A 10,444-nucleotide genomic window follows, 5' to 3' on the forward strand; every position below is an offset into this window, starting at 1 on the left:
CAGCATATTAAAAAGCAGAGACATTGTTGCTGACAAAGGTCCATCTAGTCAAAGCTGTGGTTTTTCCAGTAGTCGTGCATGGATGTGAGAGTTGGACCATAAAGAAAACAGCACCGAAGAGTCGATCCTTTTGAACTGTGGTGCTGAAGAAAACTTCCACAGTCCCTTAGACTGCAAGGAGATCAAACTAGTCAATCCTAAAGGAAATCAGTCATGAATATTCATTGGAAAGACTGGTGCTGAAGCTGAAACTCCAATACTTTGGCCACCTAATGTGAAGAACTGACTCCTTAGAAAAGACCCTGATGCTGGGAAGGACTGAAGGAAGGAGAAGGGGACGACAGAGGATGAGATGGTTGGAGAGCATCACCAATTCAATGAACATGAGTTTGAGCAAACTCCAGGAGTTGTTGATGGACAGGGAAGCCTGGCATGCTGCAGTCCATAGGGTCACAAAGAATCAGACACGATTGTGTGACTGAACTGAACTGATTCTTTTGGGGCTTCTCCGGTGGCTCAGATGGTAACGAATCTGCCTGCATTGCAGGAGACTGGGTTTGATGCCTGGGTCAGGAAGATCTCCTGGAAATAGGAATGGCTACCCACTCCAGTATTGTCGCCTGGAGAATTTCATGGATGGAGAAGCCTAGTGATGGGGGTTACAAAGAGTATTCTATTTGTGCGTGTGTATACACATCACATCTTTTTTATCCATTCATCTGTCGATTGACATTTAGGTTGGTTCCATATCTTGACAATTATATATAATGCTGCTATGAATACTGGGGTACATGCCTCCATACTCTTTTCCCAGTGGCTGCACCAGTTTGCATTCCTACCAATGGTGTATGGGAGTTCCCTTTTCTCCACATCCTAACCACTGTTTATTATTTGTGTGCTTTTTAAAAAATATTTATTTGGCTGCACTGGGTCTCCATTGCTCTGTGAGGGCTTTCTCCAGTTGTGACAAGCAAGGCCTACTCTTCGCTGCAGTGCGCGGGCTTCTCCTTGTGATGGCTTCTTTTATTGTGGAACATGAGCACTAGGGTGCATGGGCTTCAGTAGTTGTGAAGCATGGACTTAGCTGCCCCACAGCATGTGGGATAGTCCCAGATGGAACCTGTGTCCCCTGCACTGGCAGGTGGATTCTTAACCACTGGACCACCAGGGAAAGTCCCTATTTGTGTGGATTTTGGTGATAGCCATTTTGACAGGTGTGGAGTGATAGCACATTGTGCTTTTGATTTGCATTTCTCAAATGGCTAGCAATGTTGAGCAACTTTTCATATACCTGTTGGCCATCTGTATATCTTCTTTGGAGAAATACCTATTCAGGTCTTCTGCCCATTTTTTGATCAGGTTGTTGTTTTGATGTTAAGTTGTAAAGAGTTTATTTATTTTGCATATTAACCTCTATGGATGATACTATTTGCAAATATTTTCCCCTATTCATCAGTGTCTTATAGCTTGCCACATACAGGTCTTTTTCCTCCTTAGGTAGGTTTATTCCTTGGTATTTTACTCTTTTTGATAAGTGGTATTTTTTCCTTAGTTTCTGTTTCTTGTTTGTGTGTAGAAATATAACCAATTTCTGTATATTAATTTTGTATCCTGCAACTTGATCAAATTCATTGATGAGCTCTAGTTGTTTTCTAATGGCGTTTTTAGGATTTTTGATGTACTATCAAAGTATCATGTTATAGTATCATGTTATCTGAAGACAGTGACAGTTTTACTTCTGCCTTTCTAATTTGGGTAATTTTTATTTCTTCTCTGATTATTGTGGCTAGGATTTCTGATACTATATTGAATAAATGTGGCAGGAATGGGCATGCATGTCTTGTTCCTAATCTTAGAGGAAACACTTTCAGCTTTACACCCTTGATAGTGATGTTGGCTATCAGTTTGTTTTATATGGGGTTTATTATGTTGAAGTATGTGCATTTTATAACCATTTTGTTGAAAAAACTTATTATAAATGTATGCTGAGCTTTGTCATAAGAGATTTTTGCAGTATTGAGATAGATGATCATATGATTTTTATTCTTCATTTTACTAATATAGTGCATCACATTGTTTGATTTGTCGTTATTGAACCATCTTTGCATCCCTGGTAAAATTCTGTTTGATCAAGGTGGTATGATCTTTCTAAAGTGCTTAAGGATTCGGTTTGCTAATATTTTGCTGAGAATCTATGTTTATCAATGATATTGGCCTATAATTTTCTTCTATTGTAATATCTTTGATTTTGGTATCAGGGTGATAATGATCTCATAGAAAGAGTTAGCAAGTGTTCCTTCCTCTCCTGTTTTTTGAAATAGTTTGAGAAGGATAGGTGTTAACCCCTCTCTGAATATTTGGTAGAAGTTAATTGAAGCCGTCTGGGCCTGGACTTTTACTTATTGGAGTTTTTAAATTGCTGATTCAGTTTCAGTATGGTAATTATTCTATTCATATTTTCTATTTCTTCCTGGTTCAGTTCTGGAAGATTGTAACTTTCTAAGAAATTTCCCATTTCTTACAGATTGTCCATTTTGTTAGCACTTGGTTATTCCTGGTAGTCTTTTATGATCTTTTGTATTTCTGAGGTATTGGTTGTAACCTTCCCTTTTTCATTTATAATTTTATTGATTTGGGTTCTCTCCCCCTTTTTTCTTGGTAAGTCTGGCTAAAGGTTTATCAATTTTATTTATCTTTTCAAAGCACCAGCTTTTAGTTTCATTGATCTTTTATTTTCTAGTCTCTGTTTTTATTTCTGCTCTGAACTCTGTGACTTCTTCCCTTCTACTGATTTTGGGTTTTATTTGTTTTTTCTTCTTTTCCTTTAAGTTTAAGGTTATGTTGTTTATTTGAGATTTTTGTTGTTCTCTGAGGTAAGCTTGTATCACTAAACTTCCCTCTTACAACTGTTTAAGCTGTGTCCCATGAGTTTTGGATCATCATATTTTTGTTTTCATTTGCTTCTAGGTATTTTTTAATTTCCTCTTTGATCTCTTCAATGATCCATTGGTCATTTAGTAGCATATTGTTTATCCTCCATATCTTTTGTGTTTTTTTCAGTTTTTTTTTTTTTTTGCTTGTAGTTGATTTCTAGTTTCATAGCATTATAGTCAGAAAAGATGCTTGATATGATGTCAATTTTCTTAAATTAACCTATGCTGCTTTTGCAGCTTAGTATGTGATCTCTCCTGGAGAATGTTCCATATGCACTTTAAATTTGTATTCTGTTGCTTTTGGATGGAAAGTTCTATTTATATCTAATGTTCATTTGGTCTGATGTGTCATTTAAGGACAGAGTTTACTTATTGATTTTCTATCTGGATGATCTGTCCATTGATGTAAGTGGGGTGTTGAAGTCTCCTACTATTACTATGTTCCTATTGATTTTTTTCCCTTGTACTTGTTCATATTTGATTTATGTATTTAGGTGCTCCTATGTTGAGTGCATGTATATACAATTATATCATCTTCTTGGATTGATCCTTGGATCATTATGTAATGTCCTTATTTGTCTCTTGTAGTAGTCTTTATTGTAAAGTCAGTTTTGTCTGATATAAGTATTGCCACCCTGTATTATTCCCTAAGTATTTTTTAATTATTATTTGCATAGGATAATACCTTTTTACATTGCCTCACTCTCAGTCTGTCTGTGTCTTTAGATCAGAAGTAAGTCTTTTATAAGCAATATATAAATGGGTCTTGGTTTTTTTTATCTGTTCAGCCACTCTTTTTTGGGGTGTGTGTGGGATACTTAGCAGCATGTGGGATCTTAATTCCCTGATCAATGATTGAACCTATGCCGCCTGCATTGGAAGTACAGAATCTCAACCACAGGACAAGGGAAGTCCCAGCCACTCTGTGTCTTGATCGAGCATTTAGTCTATTTACATTTAAGGTAATTATTTCCCTGGTGGCTCAGGTGGTAAAGAATCTGCCTGCAATGCAGGAGACCCAGGTTCAATCCCTGGGTCAGGAAGATCCCCTGGAGAAGGGAGTAACTACCCACTCTAGAATTCTTACCTGGAGAATTTCATGGACAGAGGAGCCAGCCAGCCAGTTATGGCTGGCTATAGTCCGTGGAGTCACAGAGTCAGACAAGACTGAGAAACTAGCACTTCACTTTATGCCATTATTTTAGTTGTTTGTGGCTTTTTTTTTTTCTCCTTTTTTTTTTTTTCTTTCTCCTGATTTGATGGCTATCTTTAGTGTTATTTTTGAATTCCTTTTCCTTTTTGTGTGTGTATCTATTATAGATTTTTGGTTTATGCTTACCATGAAGTTTTTATATAGAAGTTTTATGTACATGTATATGATGGTTTTAAGTTGCTGGTCTCTTAATTTTAAATGCACTTTTGTAGCCCTGCATTGCTACTCACCTCCTGTTATGATTACTATATTTATATCATATTTTACTTCTAAAATATGTGTGTATCCTTTAGCTGCTTATTGTGGATGTATATAAATTTACTGTTTTTGTCTTTTAACCTGTCTGCTAGCTTTGTGTGTGTGATTTCCTAGATTTACTATATGTTTGCCTTTACTGATGAGTTTTATTGTTTCTTAACGTTCATGCTTCTAGCTCTCCTTTTCCTTTTCACTTAGAGAAATACCTTTAACAATTCTTGTAAAGCTGGTTTGGTGGTAGTGAATCCTTTTACCTCTTTCTTATCTGTTAAACTTTTGATATCTCCTAAGAGCTTTGCCAGGTAAAGTTTTCTTGGTTGTAGGTTCTGTCCTTTTATCACTAAGTATACTGTGCCAGTCCCTTCCAACCTACAGGGTTTCTGCTAAAAAGTCAGCTGATAGCCTTATAGAAGTTCCCTTATATGTTATTTGTTGCTTTTCCCTTGACGCTTTTAATCTTTATTTTTTGTCATTTTATTGACAGAATATGTCTTGGTGTGTTCATCTTTGGGTTATTCCTGTGTGGGGTGGGACACCATGCTTTCTGGACTTGAATGTCTGTTTCCTTTCCCAGATTAGGGAGTTTTCAACTATTATGTCTTTATATATATGTTCTCAGCTTTGTTCTCTCTTTTTTCTTCCTTTGTGACCCCTGTAACGTGAATATTAGTGTGCTTGATGTTGTCCCAGAGGTCTCTTAAGATGTCCTTATTTTTTTCCTTCTATTTTCTTTTTTTCTGTTCAATATCAAATGATCAGTGATTTCTTACTGCTGTCTTCTAGCTTGCTGATCTGTTCCTCTGTATCATTAATCTACTATTGATTCTTTCTAGTGTATTTTTCATTTCAGTTGTTATGTTATTCTCTTTTTGATGGTTCTTTGTATTTTCTAACTCTTTAAAAACTTGTAACTTCTTGTTCTACATATCCATTCTTCTCCCAAGTTCTTTGATCATCTTTATGATCACTACCCTGAGTTAGGTTGCCTAACTCCACTTCACTTAGTTCTTCCTCTAGGGCTTGTTTCTTCATCTGGAACATCTTCCTCTGTCACCACATTTTGCCTACATTTTTATTTTATACAAATAAAAACTTATGTATCTGTTAGGTTAGTTATGTTTCCTGACTTTGGAGAAGTTGCCTCCTATGCATCCCAGCAGCATACCACCTCTCATCAACTGAACTATGTCTTCCCTCTGAGGGCTGCAGGGCCCTTCTGTTGTGGTGGGCTGACTATGTGGGTAGTCTTGTAGGCTTAATTGGTCACTATCCCAGTTGATTGCCAGGTCAGGCCTTGTACACAGGCTGCTGGCTTCTGGTTGGTGGGGCTGGGTCACATGGTGGCTGACTCCAGAAGCCCAGGGGGCCTTGGGGCTGGTGCTGGCTCCCTGGTGGGCAGAGACAGGGTTCAGAAAACTCCAAAGCTGTTGCCTGCCCACTAGTGGGTGAAACCACATTCTGAAGTTAGTGAAGGACTACTGACATGCAAAGCTAGGCCCTGGAGTCTTGTTGCAGGACCTAGGAGTCCCTGGATCCAGGAGACCCAGGACCTAGGTATTAGATTGTTGTTGGGGTGACTGGTTCCTGACTCAGTTTGGTAAGGGGTCCGGGGTGTTCCAAAACTTGTGCTGGCCCATTAGTGGGCAGGGCTGTTGCCTAGATGATGTTTTTGGGCAGAGTCTGGCCTGCTGAGTCCAGAAGACTTAAGTCCACAGGCTGTGGGATTGTGGTTTTATTGTGTCTAGTGTCTACCCCTGAGTAGATGAGGCTGGCCTAGAAGCTAGAGCAGGCTTCCTGGGAGCAGAACTGGGGCCCAGGAGATTTGGGGGCTGGTGCCAACCCACTAGTAGGAGGAGCTGTGTTTGGGGCTTGTGTGCTGGTCCATGACCAGAGGCTGCTGTGGGCTCTTTGGGTCTTAAGGCAGCCTGTTTGGTGATAGGTAGAGCTGTATCCCTCCCCGCTTAGCGACTAGCCCTGAAGCGTGCCAGCACTGGTACCTACAAGATATTGGGCCAGGGCAGGGCTGGGTTCTGGGGCTAATATGCTAGAGAGATGATTCCACAATGGCACCTGTCAGCACCAGTATCCCACTTGGCAGAAGGCACTCTTATGCTTGCCTGCTGCCAGCATCTGTGTCCCCAGCGTGAGCCATACTTGTCTCCTGCATCTCTGCAGACTCTCCAAGAGCAGCAGGTAGGTCTGACCCAGGCTTCTGTCAAATTGCTGCTTTTGTCCTGGGCCCCAGAGTGTGTGAGATTTCCTGTGTGCTGTAAGAGTGAAATCTGTTTTCCCCAGTCCTCTTGTACTCTTGAAACTAAAGCCAAATCCTCTGGGGGCTCGTCTTCCTGTGCAGGATTCCTGGGTCAGGGTGTTTGATGTGAGTCTTGGACCTCCCACTCCTGTGGGGGAACCTGTGCAACAATCTGTGGATTCCCCACCTGGGGCATTGGACTTGACTCTATTCAAAATCCTCCCCTCCTACTCATCTTGTTCCTTCTGTATGTCTTAAGTTGTAGAAGATCTTTTCTGGTAGGTTCCAGTCTTTTTCATCAGTGATTGCTGTGTAAATAGTTATGATTTTGGTGTGCTCATGAGAGGAGTTGAGCTCAGGTCCAGAGACAGCTGAAACCTGGACAGTCGACTCTGTCCTTAGTCAGCCCATTACTTACTCTCATGTTCGGTAACACCAGTTTTTTATCTGTGCCATGGTATGAAAAAGTTAAAAAGCAGTATTCTGAACATTTTAATTTAAAAAGTATTGATCATATATTAAGTAATTGCCTATTAAGGTAGAACAGACATTTAATTATATGTTACAGAAACTTACAATTTTTTAGTTGGGAAGTATTTTTAGATAATTATATTTCATTTTGCACATGAGGTAAAGTGAGCATTATTTTAAGAAAACCTTTGATGAAATTTGTGAAAAATAATTTTAGGATAATATGTACATGTAATAGGTAATAAATACTTTAAAAATATTGATGGGCACTGGATATGAATGTTGTCCAGCTTCACTTCATAATAACAGTTAATGAAGGATCACTGTGACTTTCAAACGCAAGTTTATTTTCTTTGAGAATGAGCTGAAATTGATGGTTCCTAGATAAGATGACTATTCTTTGATGTGAGAAAGGAGAAAGAATATTGTTAAGTAAACAGGAAGCATGAGAATTTCCTCTTTAGAAATCTTTTGACCCTGATACCATACTATAAATTAAGTTGATTTAAAGTACACGTTTCTACTCTGTCACTTCTTGTGTTATAATGGATGTCAAAAATATTTTTGTTTAGTTTAATAGTTTTAGTAGTACCAAAAGAACATCCTGACTACCAGAACAGTATTTGTTTCTACAAATAACATGCATGTTTCTGTTGATAAAAATTCTCCTGAGCCTGGAATCCCTTTATGATATTTTAAGTCTGGATTATTTTCTAAGCTATAATTTATATTGTTACATGATGGTAGAGCTTAAAAAGGTGTACTACTTCTAGAAAGTTGATATTGCCATTTAAGATCTTTGAATTACTTTGAATTGTAATTTAAATTGCACTGCATATATTATTATGTAATGTTAGTTTTGATCATCCAATAAGCCTTTTTTAATACATCCCAGTAAATGGGGGTATACCAAGATTGGGTGTCCCAAAGCGGGACATCTCAGGGCATAGAATCTAGGCTGATTGTAATCCAAACCCTCAAACAGCAACAGTTAAAGTATACAAATATATATAGTTCTGTGGGACCCTAAGCCCTACTGACCCCCCAAGGGCCAGACAATCTGGAGATGTCCCCTGGGCAGCATTAATAAAAATCAGGGCTCCAGATGAGTATATAAGCTCCTTTCTGGGGAGATACCGTTGAACTGTAGCAGGGCTGTGGGAGAGTACAAAGGTGAATTTCTCTGACCTTCGTTTCCTAAGAGCACCTTCATATCCTGTTGATCAGTGGTCCCCATCCTTTTTGGCACTAGGAACTGGTTTCATGGAAGACACTTTTTCCATGGATGGTGGTGGTGGGGTGAGGGATGGTTCAGGCAGTAAGCAGATGGTTCAGGCAATAATGTGAGTTCAGTTCAGTTCAATTCAGTCACTCAGTCATGTCCTACTCTTTGCGACCCTATGGACCGCAGCACGCCAGGCCTCCCTGTCCATCATCAATTCCCAGAGCTTACCCAGACTCATGTCCATTGAGTTGGTGATGCCATCCAACCATCTCATCCTCTGCCGTCCCCTTTTCCTCCTACCTTCAATCCTTCCCAGCGACAGGGTCTTTTCAAATGAGGCAGCTCTTTGCATCAGGTGACCAAAGTATTGGAGTTTCAGCTTCAACATCAGTCCTTCCAGTAATGTGAGTGATGGGGAGCAAAAGATGAAGCTTCAATCTCCCACCACTCACCTCCTGCTATGCAACCCAGTTCCTAACAGGCTGCAGCAGGTGTGGCAGAAGCGGGTGTTGGGGACCCCTGCTAGATGTGTGCCAAACCCAAAGCCTACCCCTAAGGCCAAAAGTCCAGGACTAGCAAGTAGGCATCTTTCACAGGAAGTCGGGGGCTATTTTTCAGTCTTCTGTCTGTGTAGTGCCTTGGGAGTGGGCTGCCATGAATTGTCTCTCCAATGTTACAGTCCTGTGGTACCCAAGAATGCAAGCCTGCCTCCAATCTCACCCCACTCCCACATTCAGACAATCGAGGGTGGCAGCTGCAAAAACCAGAGCATTAGAGAAGGGTATGAGCTCCCTTTTCTAAGATATGAGTGAGTTGAATTGAGGCAGAGGGAGAGCATGAAGATTGCATCCATTGGCGTTCCCTGAGAACACCTCTGTAGATCCTTATAAGTGTGTCAAACCAGAAGCCTTCCCCTGAGACCAAAGCTCATGGACAAGGAAATGGGCCTCTTTGTCAGAAAGACTGAGAATTTATTTCAGTCTGAAACATGTCCAGTGCCCTGTGTGATAGACTTCAAAGAACTCTCTCTCTGATTGGTACAGTTCCATAAGACCCAGGAAAGCAGACGCCTAGTCTCTAGAGATAGGTGGTCAAAGGGTATCTCCTGTGTGGGAGCCATGAAAATTGGGTCACCAGATATAAAAAATCCCAGGGCAGCAGGTGTGTGTGGAATCTCCCCTCCAGGAGATACTGGCATTCTGAAGCACAGCAGAGGGAGGGTGAGTGGTGTCCTCTGGCTTTAGCAAATCAGAATGGAAGCAGGAAAATGGTTCCTACCAGGCTCTGTTCCTGGAAAGTATCTTAACAGGCCCCTCCCCCTCAGACCAATGCTTTAAAATTAGGACATGAATCTCATTTATGTAGAGTCTAGGCACTTTTCAAAGGACTGTTTCTGCACTGGGCCTTGGAGCAGGTGAATCTGTACAGAAGCCCACATTTTGCCACAACTCTAGTCTCATGGGTACAAGCACCATTGTTTTCAAATGTTTGAAGGTCTGTTTCAGATATTCGAAGAACTCAAAACCCTGGTGCTGGTCTTAAAAGTTGCAGCATCCAGTATGAGGTATGAACCCTCTGCTGCTCAGTGAGAAGCTCCAGGTTTTTTAGTTCCCTCCTGGTTGTTGATCACCTCACAATGGATGGGAGCTGTGGTAAAATTATGTCTTCATTTTTCCTACCCACTTTGACGTGACATCCCTCTCATTTACCTAATGTGAAGGGCAAAATCGTTTTGCTGATTTTTAGTTTTGTTTCCAGAGGAAATTTTTCCGTTATAGCTGTAGATTAGGACTGTCCATGGAACTTACTGTCCATTCATAAGTTCAGGAATTTCTTGCATCGCCATCTTGAAGATGCATTTCTCCATCTTTTTTCAAATTCTTCCTGTCAGTGCACAAATTGTGGGTATCAGTTTCTCCACATTATGTCAGTACTTATTATTTTCCCTTTTTTCAGACATAATACTTAAGGATTTTAAAAATATATATGTATCCAGTTAGTCTAGTAGCATTTGTTGAAGACTATTCTTTCCCCACTGAATTAAGTTGTACATTTGATATAACCTTATATATGTTGGTATTATTCTTTTCTGC

This window comes from Bos indicus x Bos taurus, chromosome 17 (assembly GCF_003369695.1).
Source record: "Bos indicus x Bos taurus breed Angus x Brahman F1 hybrid chromosome 17, Bos_hybrid_MaternalHap_v2.0, whole genome shotgun sequence".
NCBI lineage: Eukaryota > Metazoa > Chordata > Mammalia > Artiodactyla > Bovidae > Bos > Bos indicus x Bos taurus.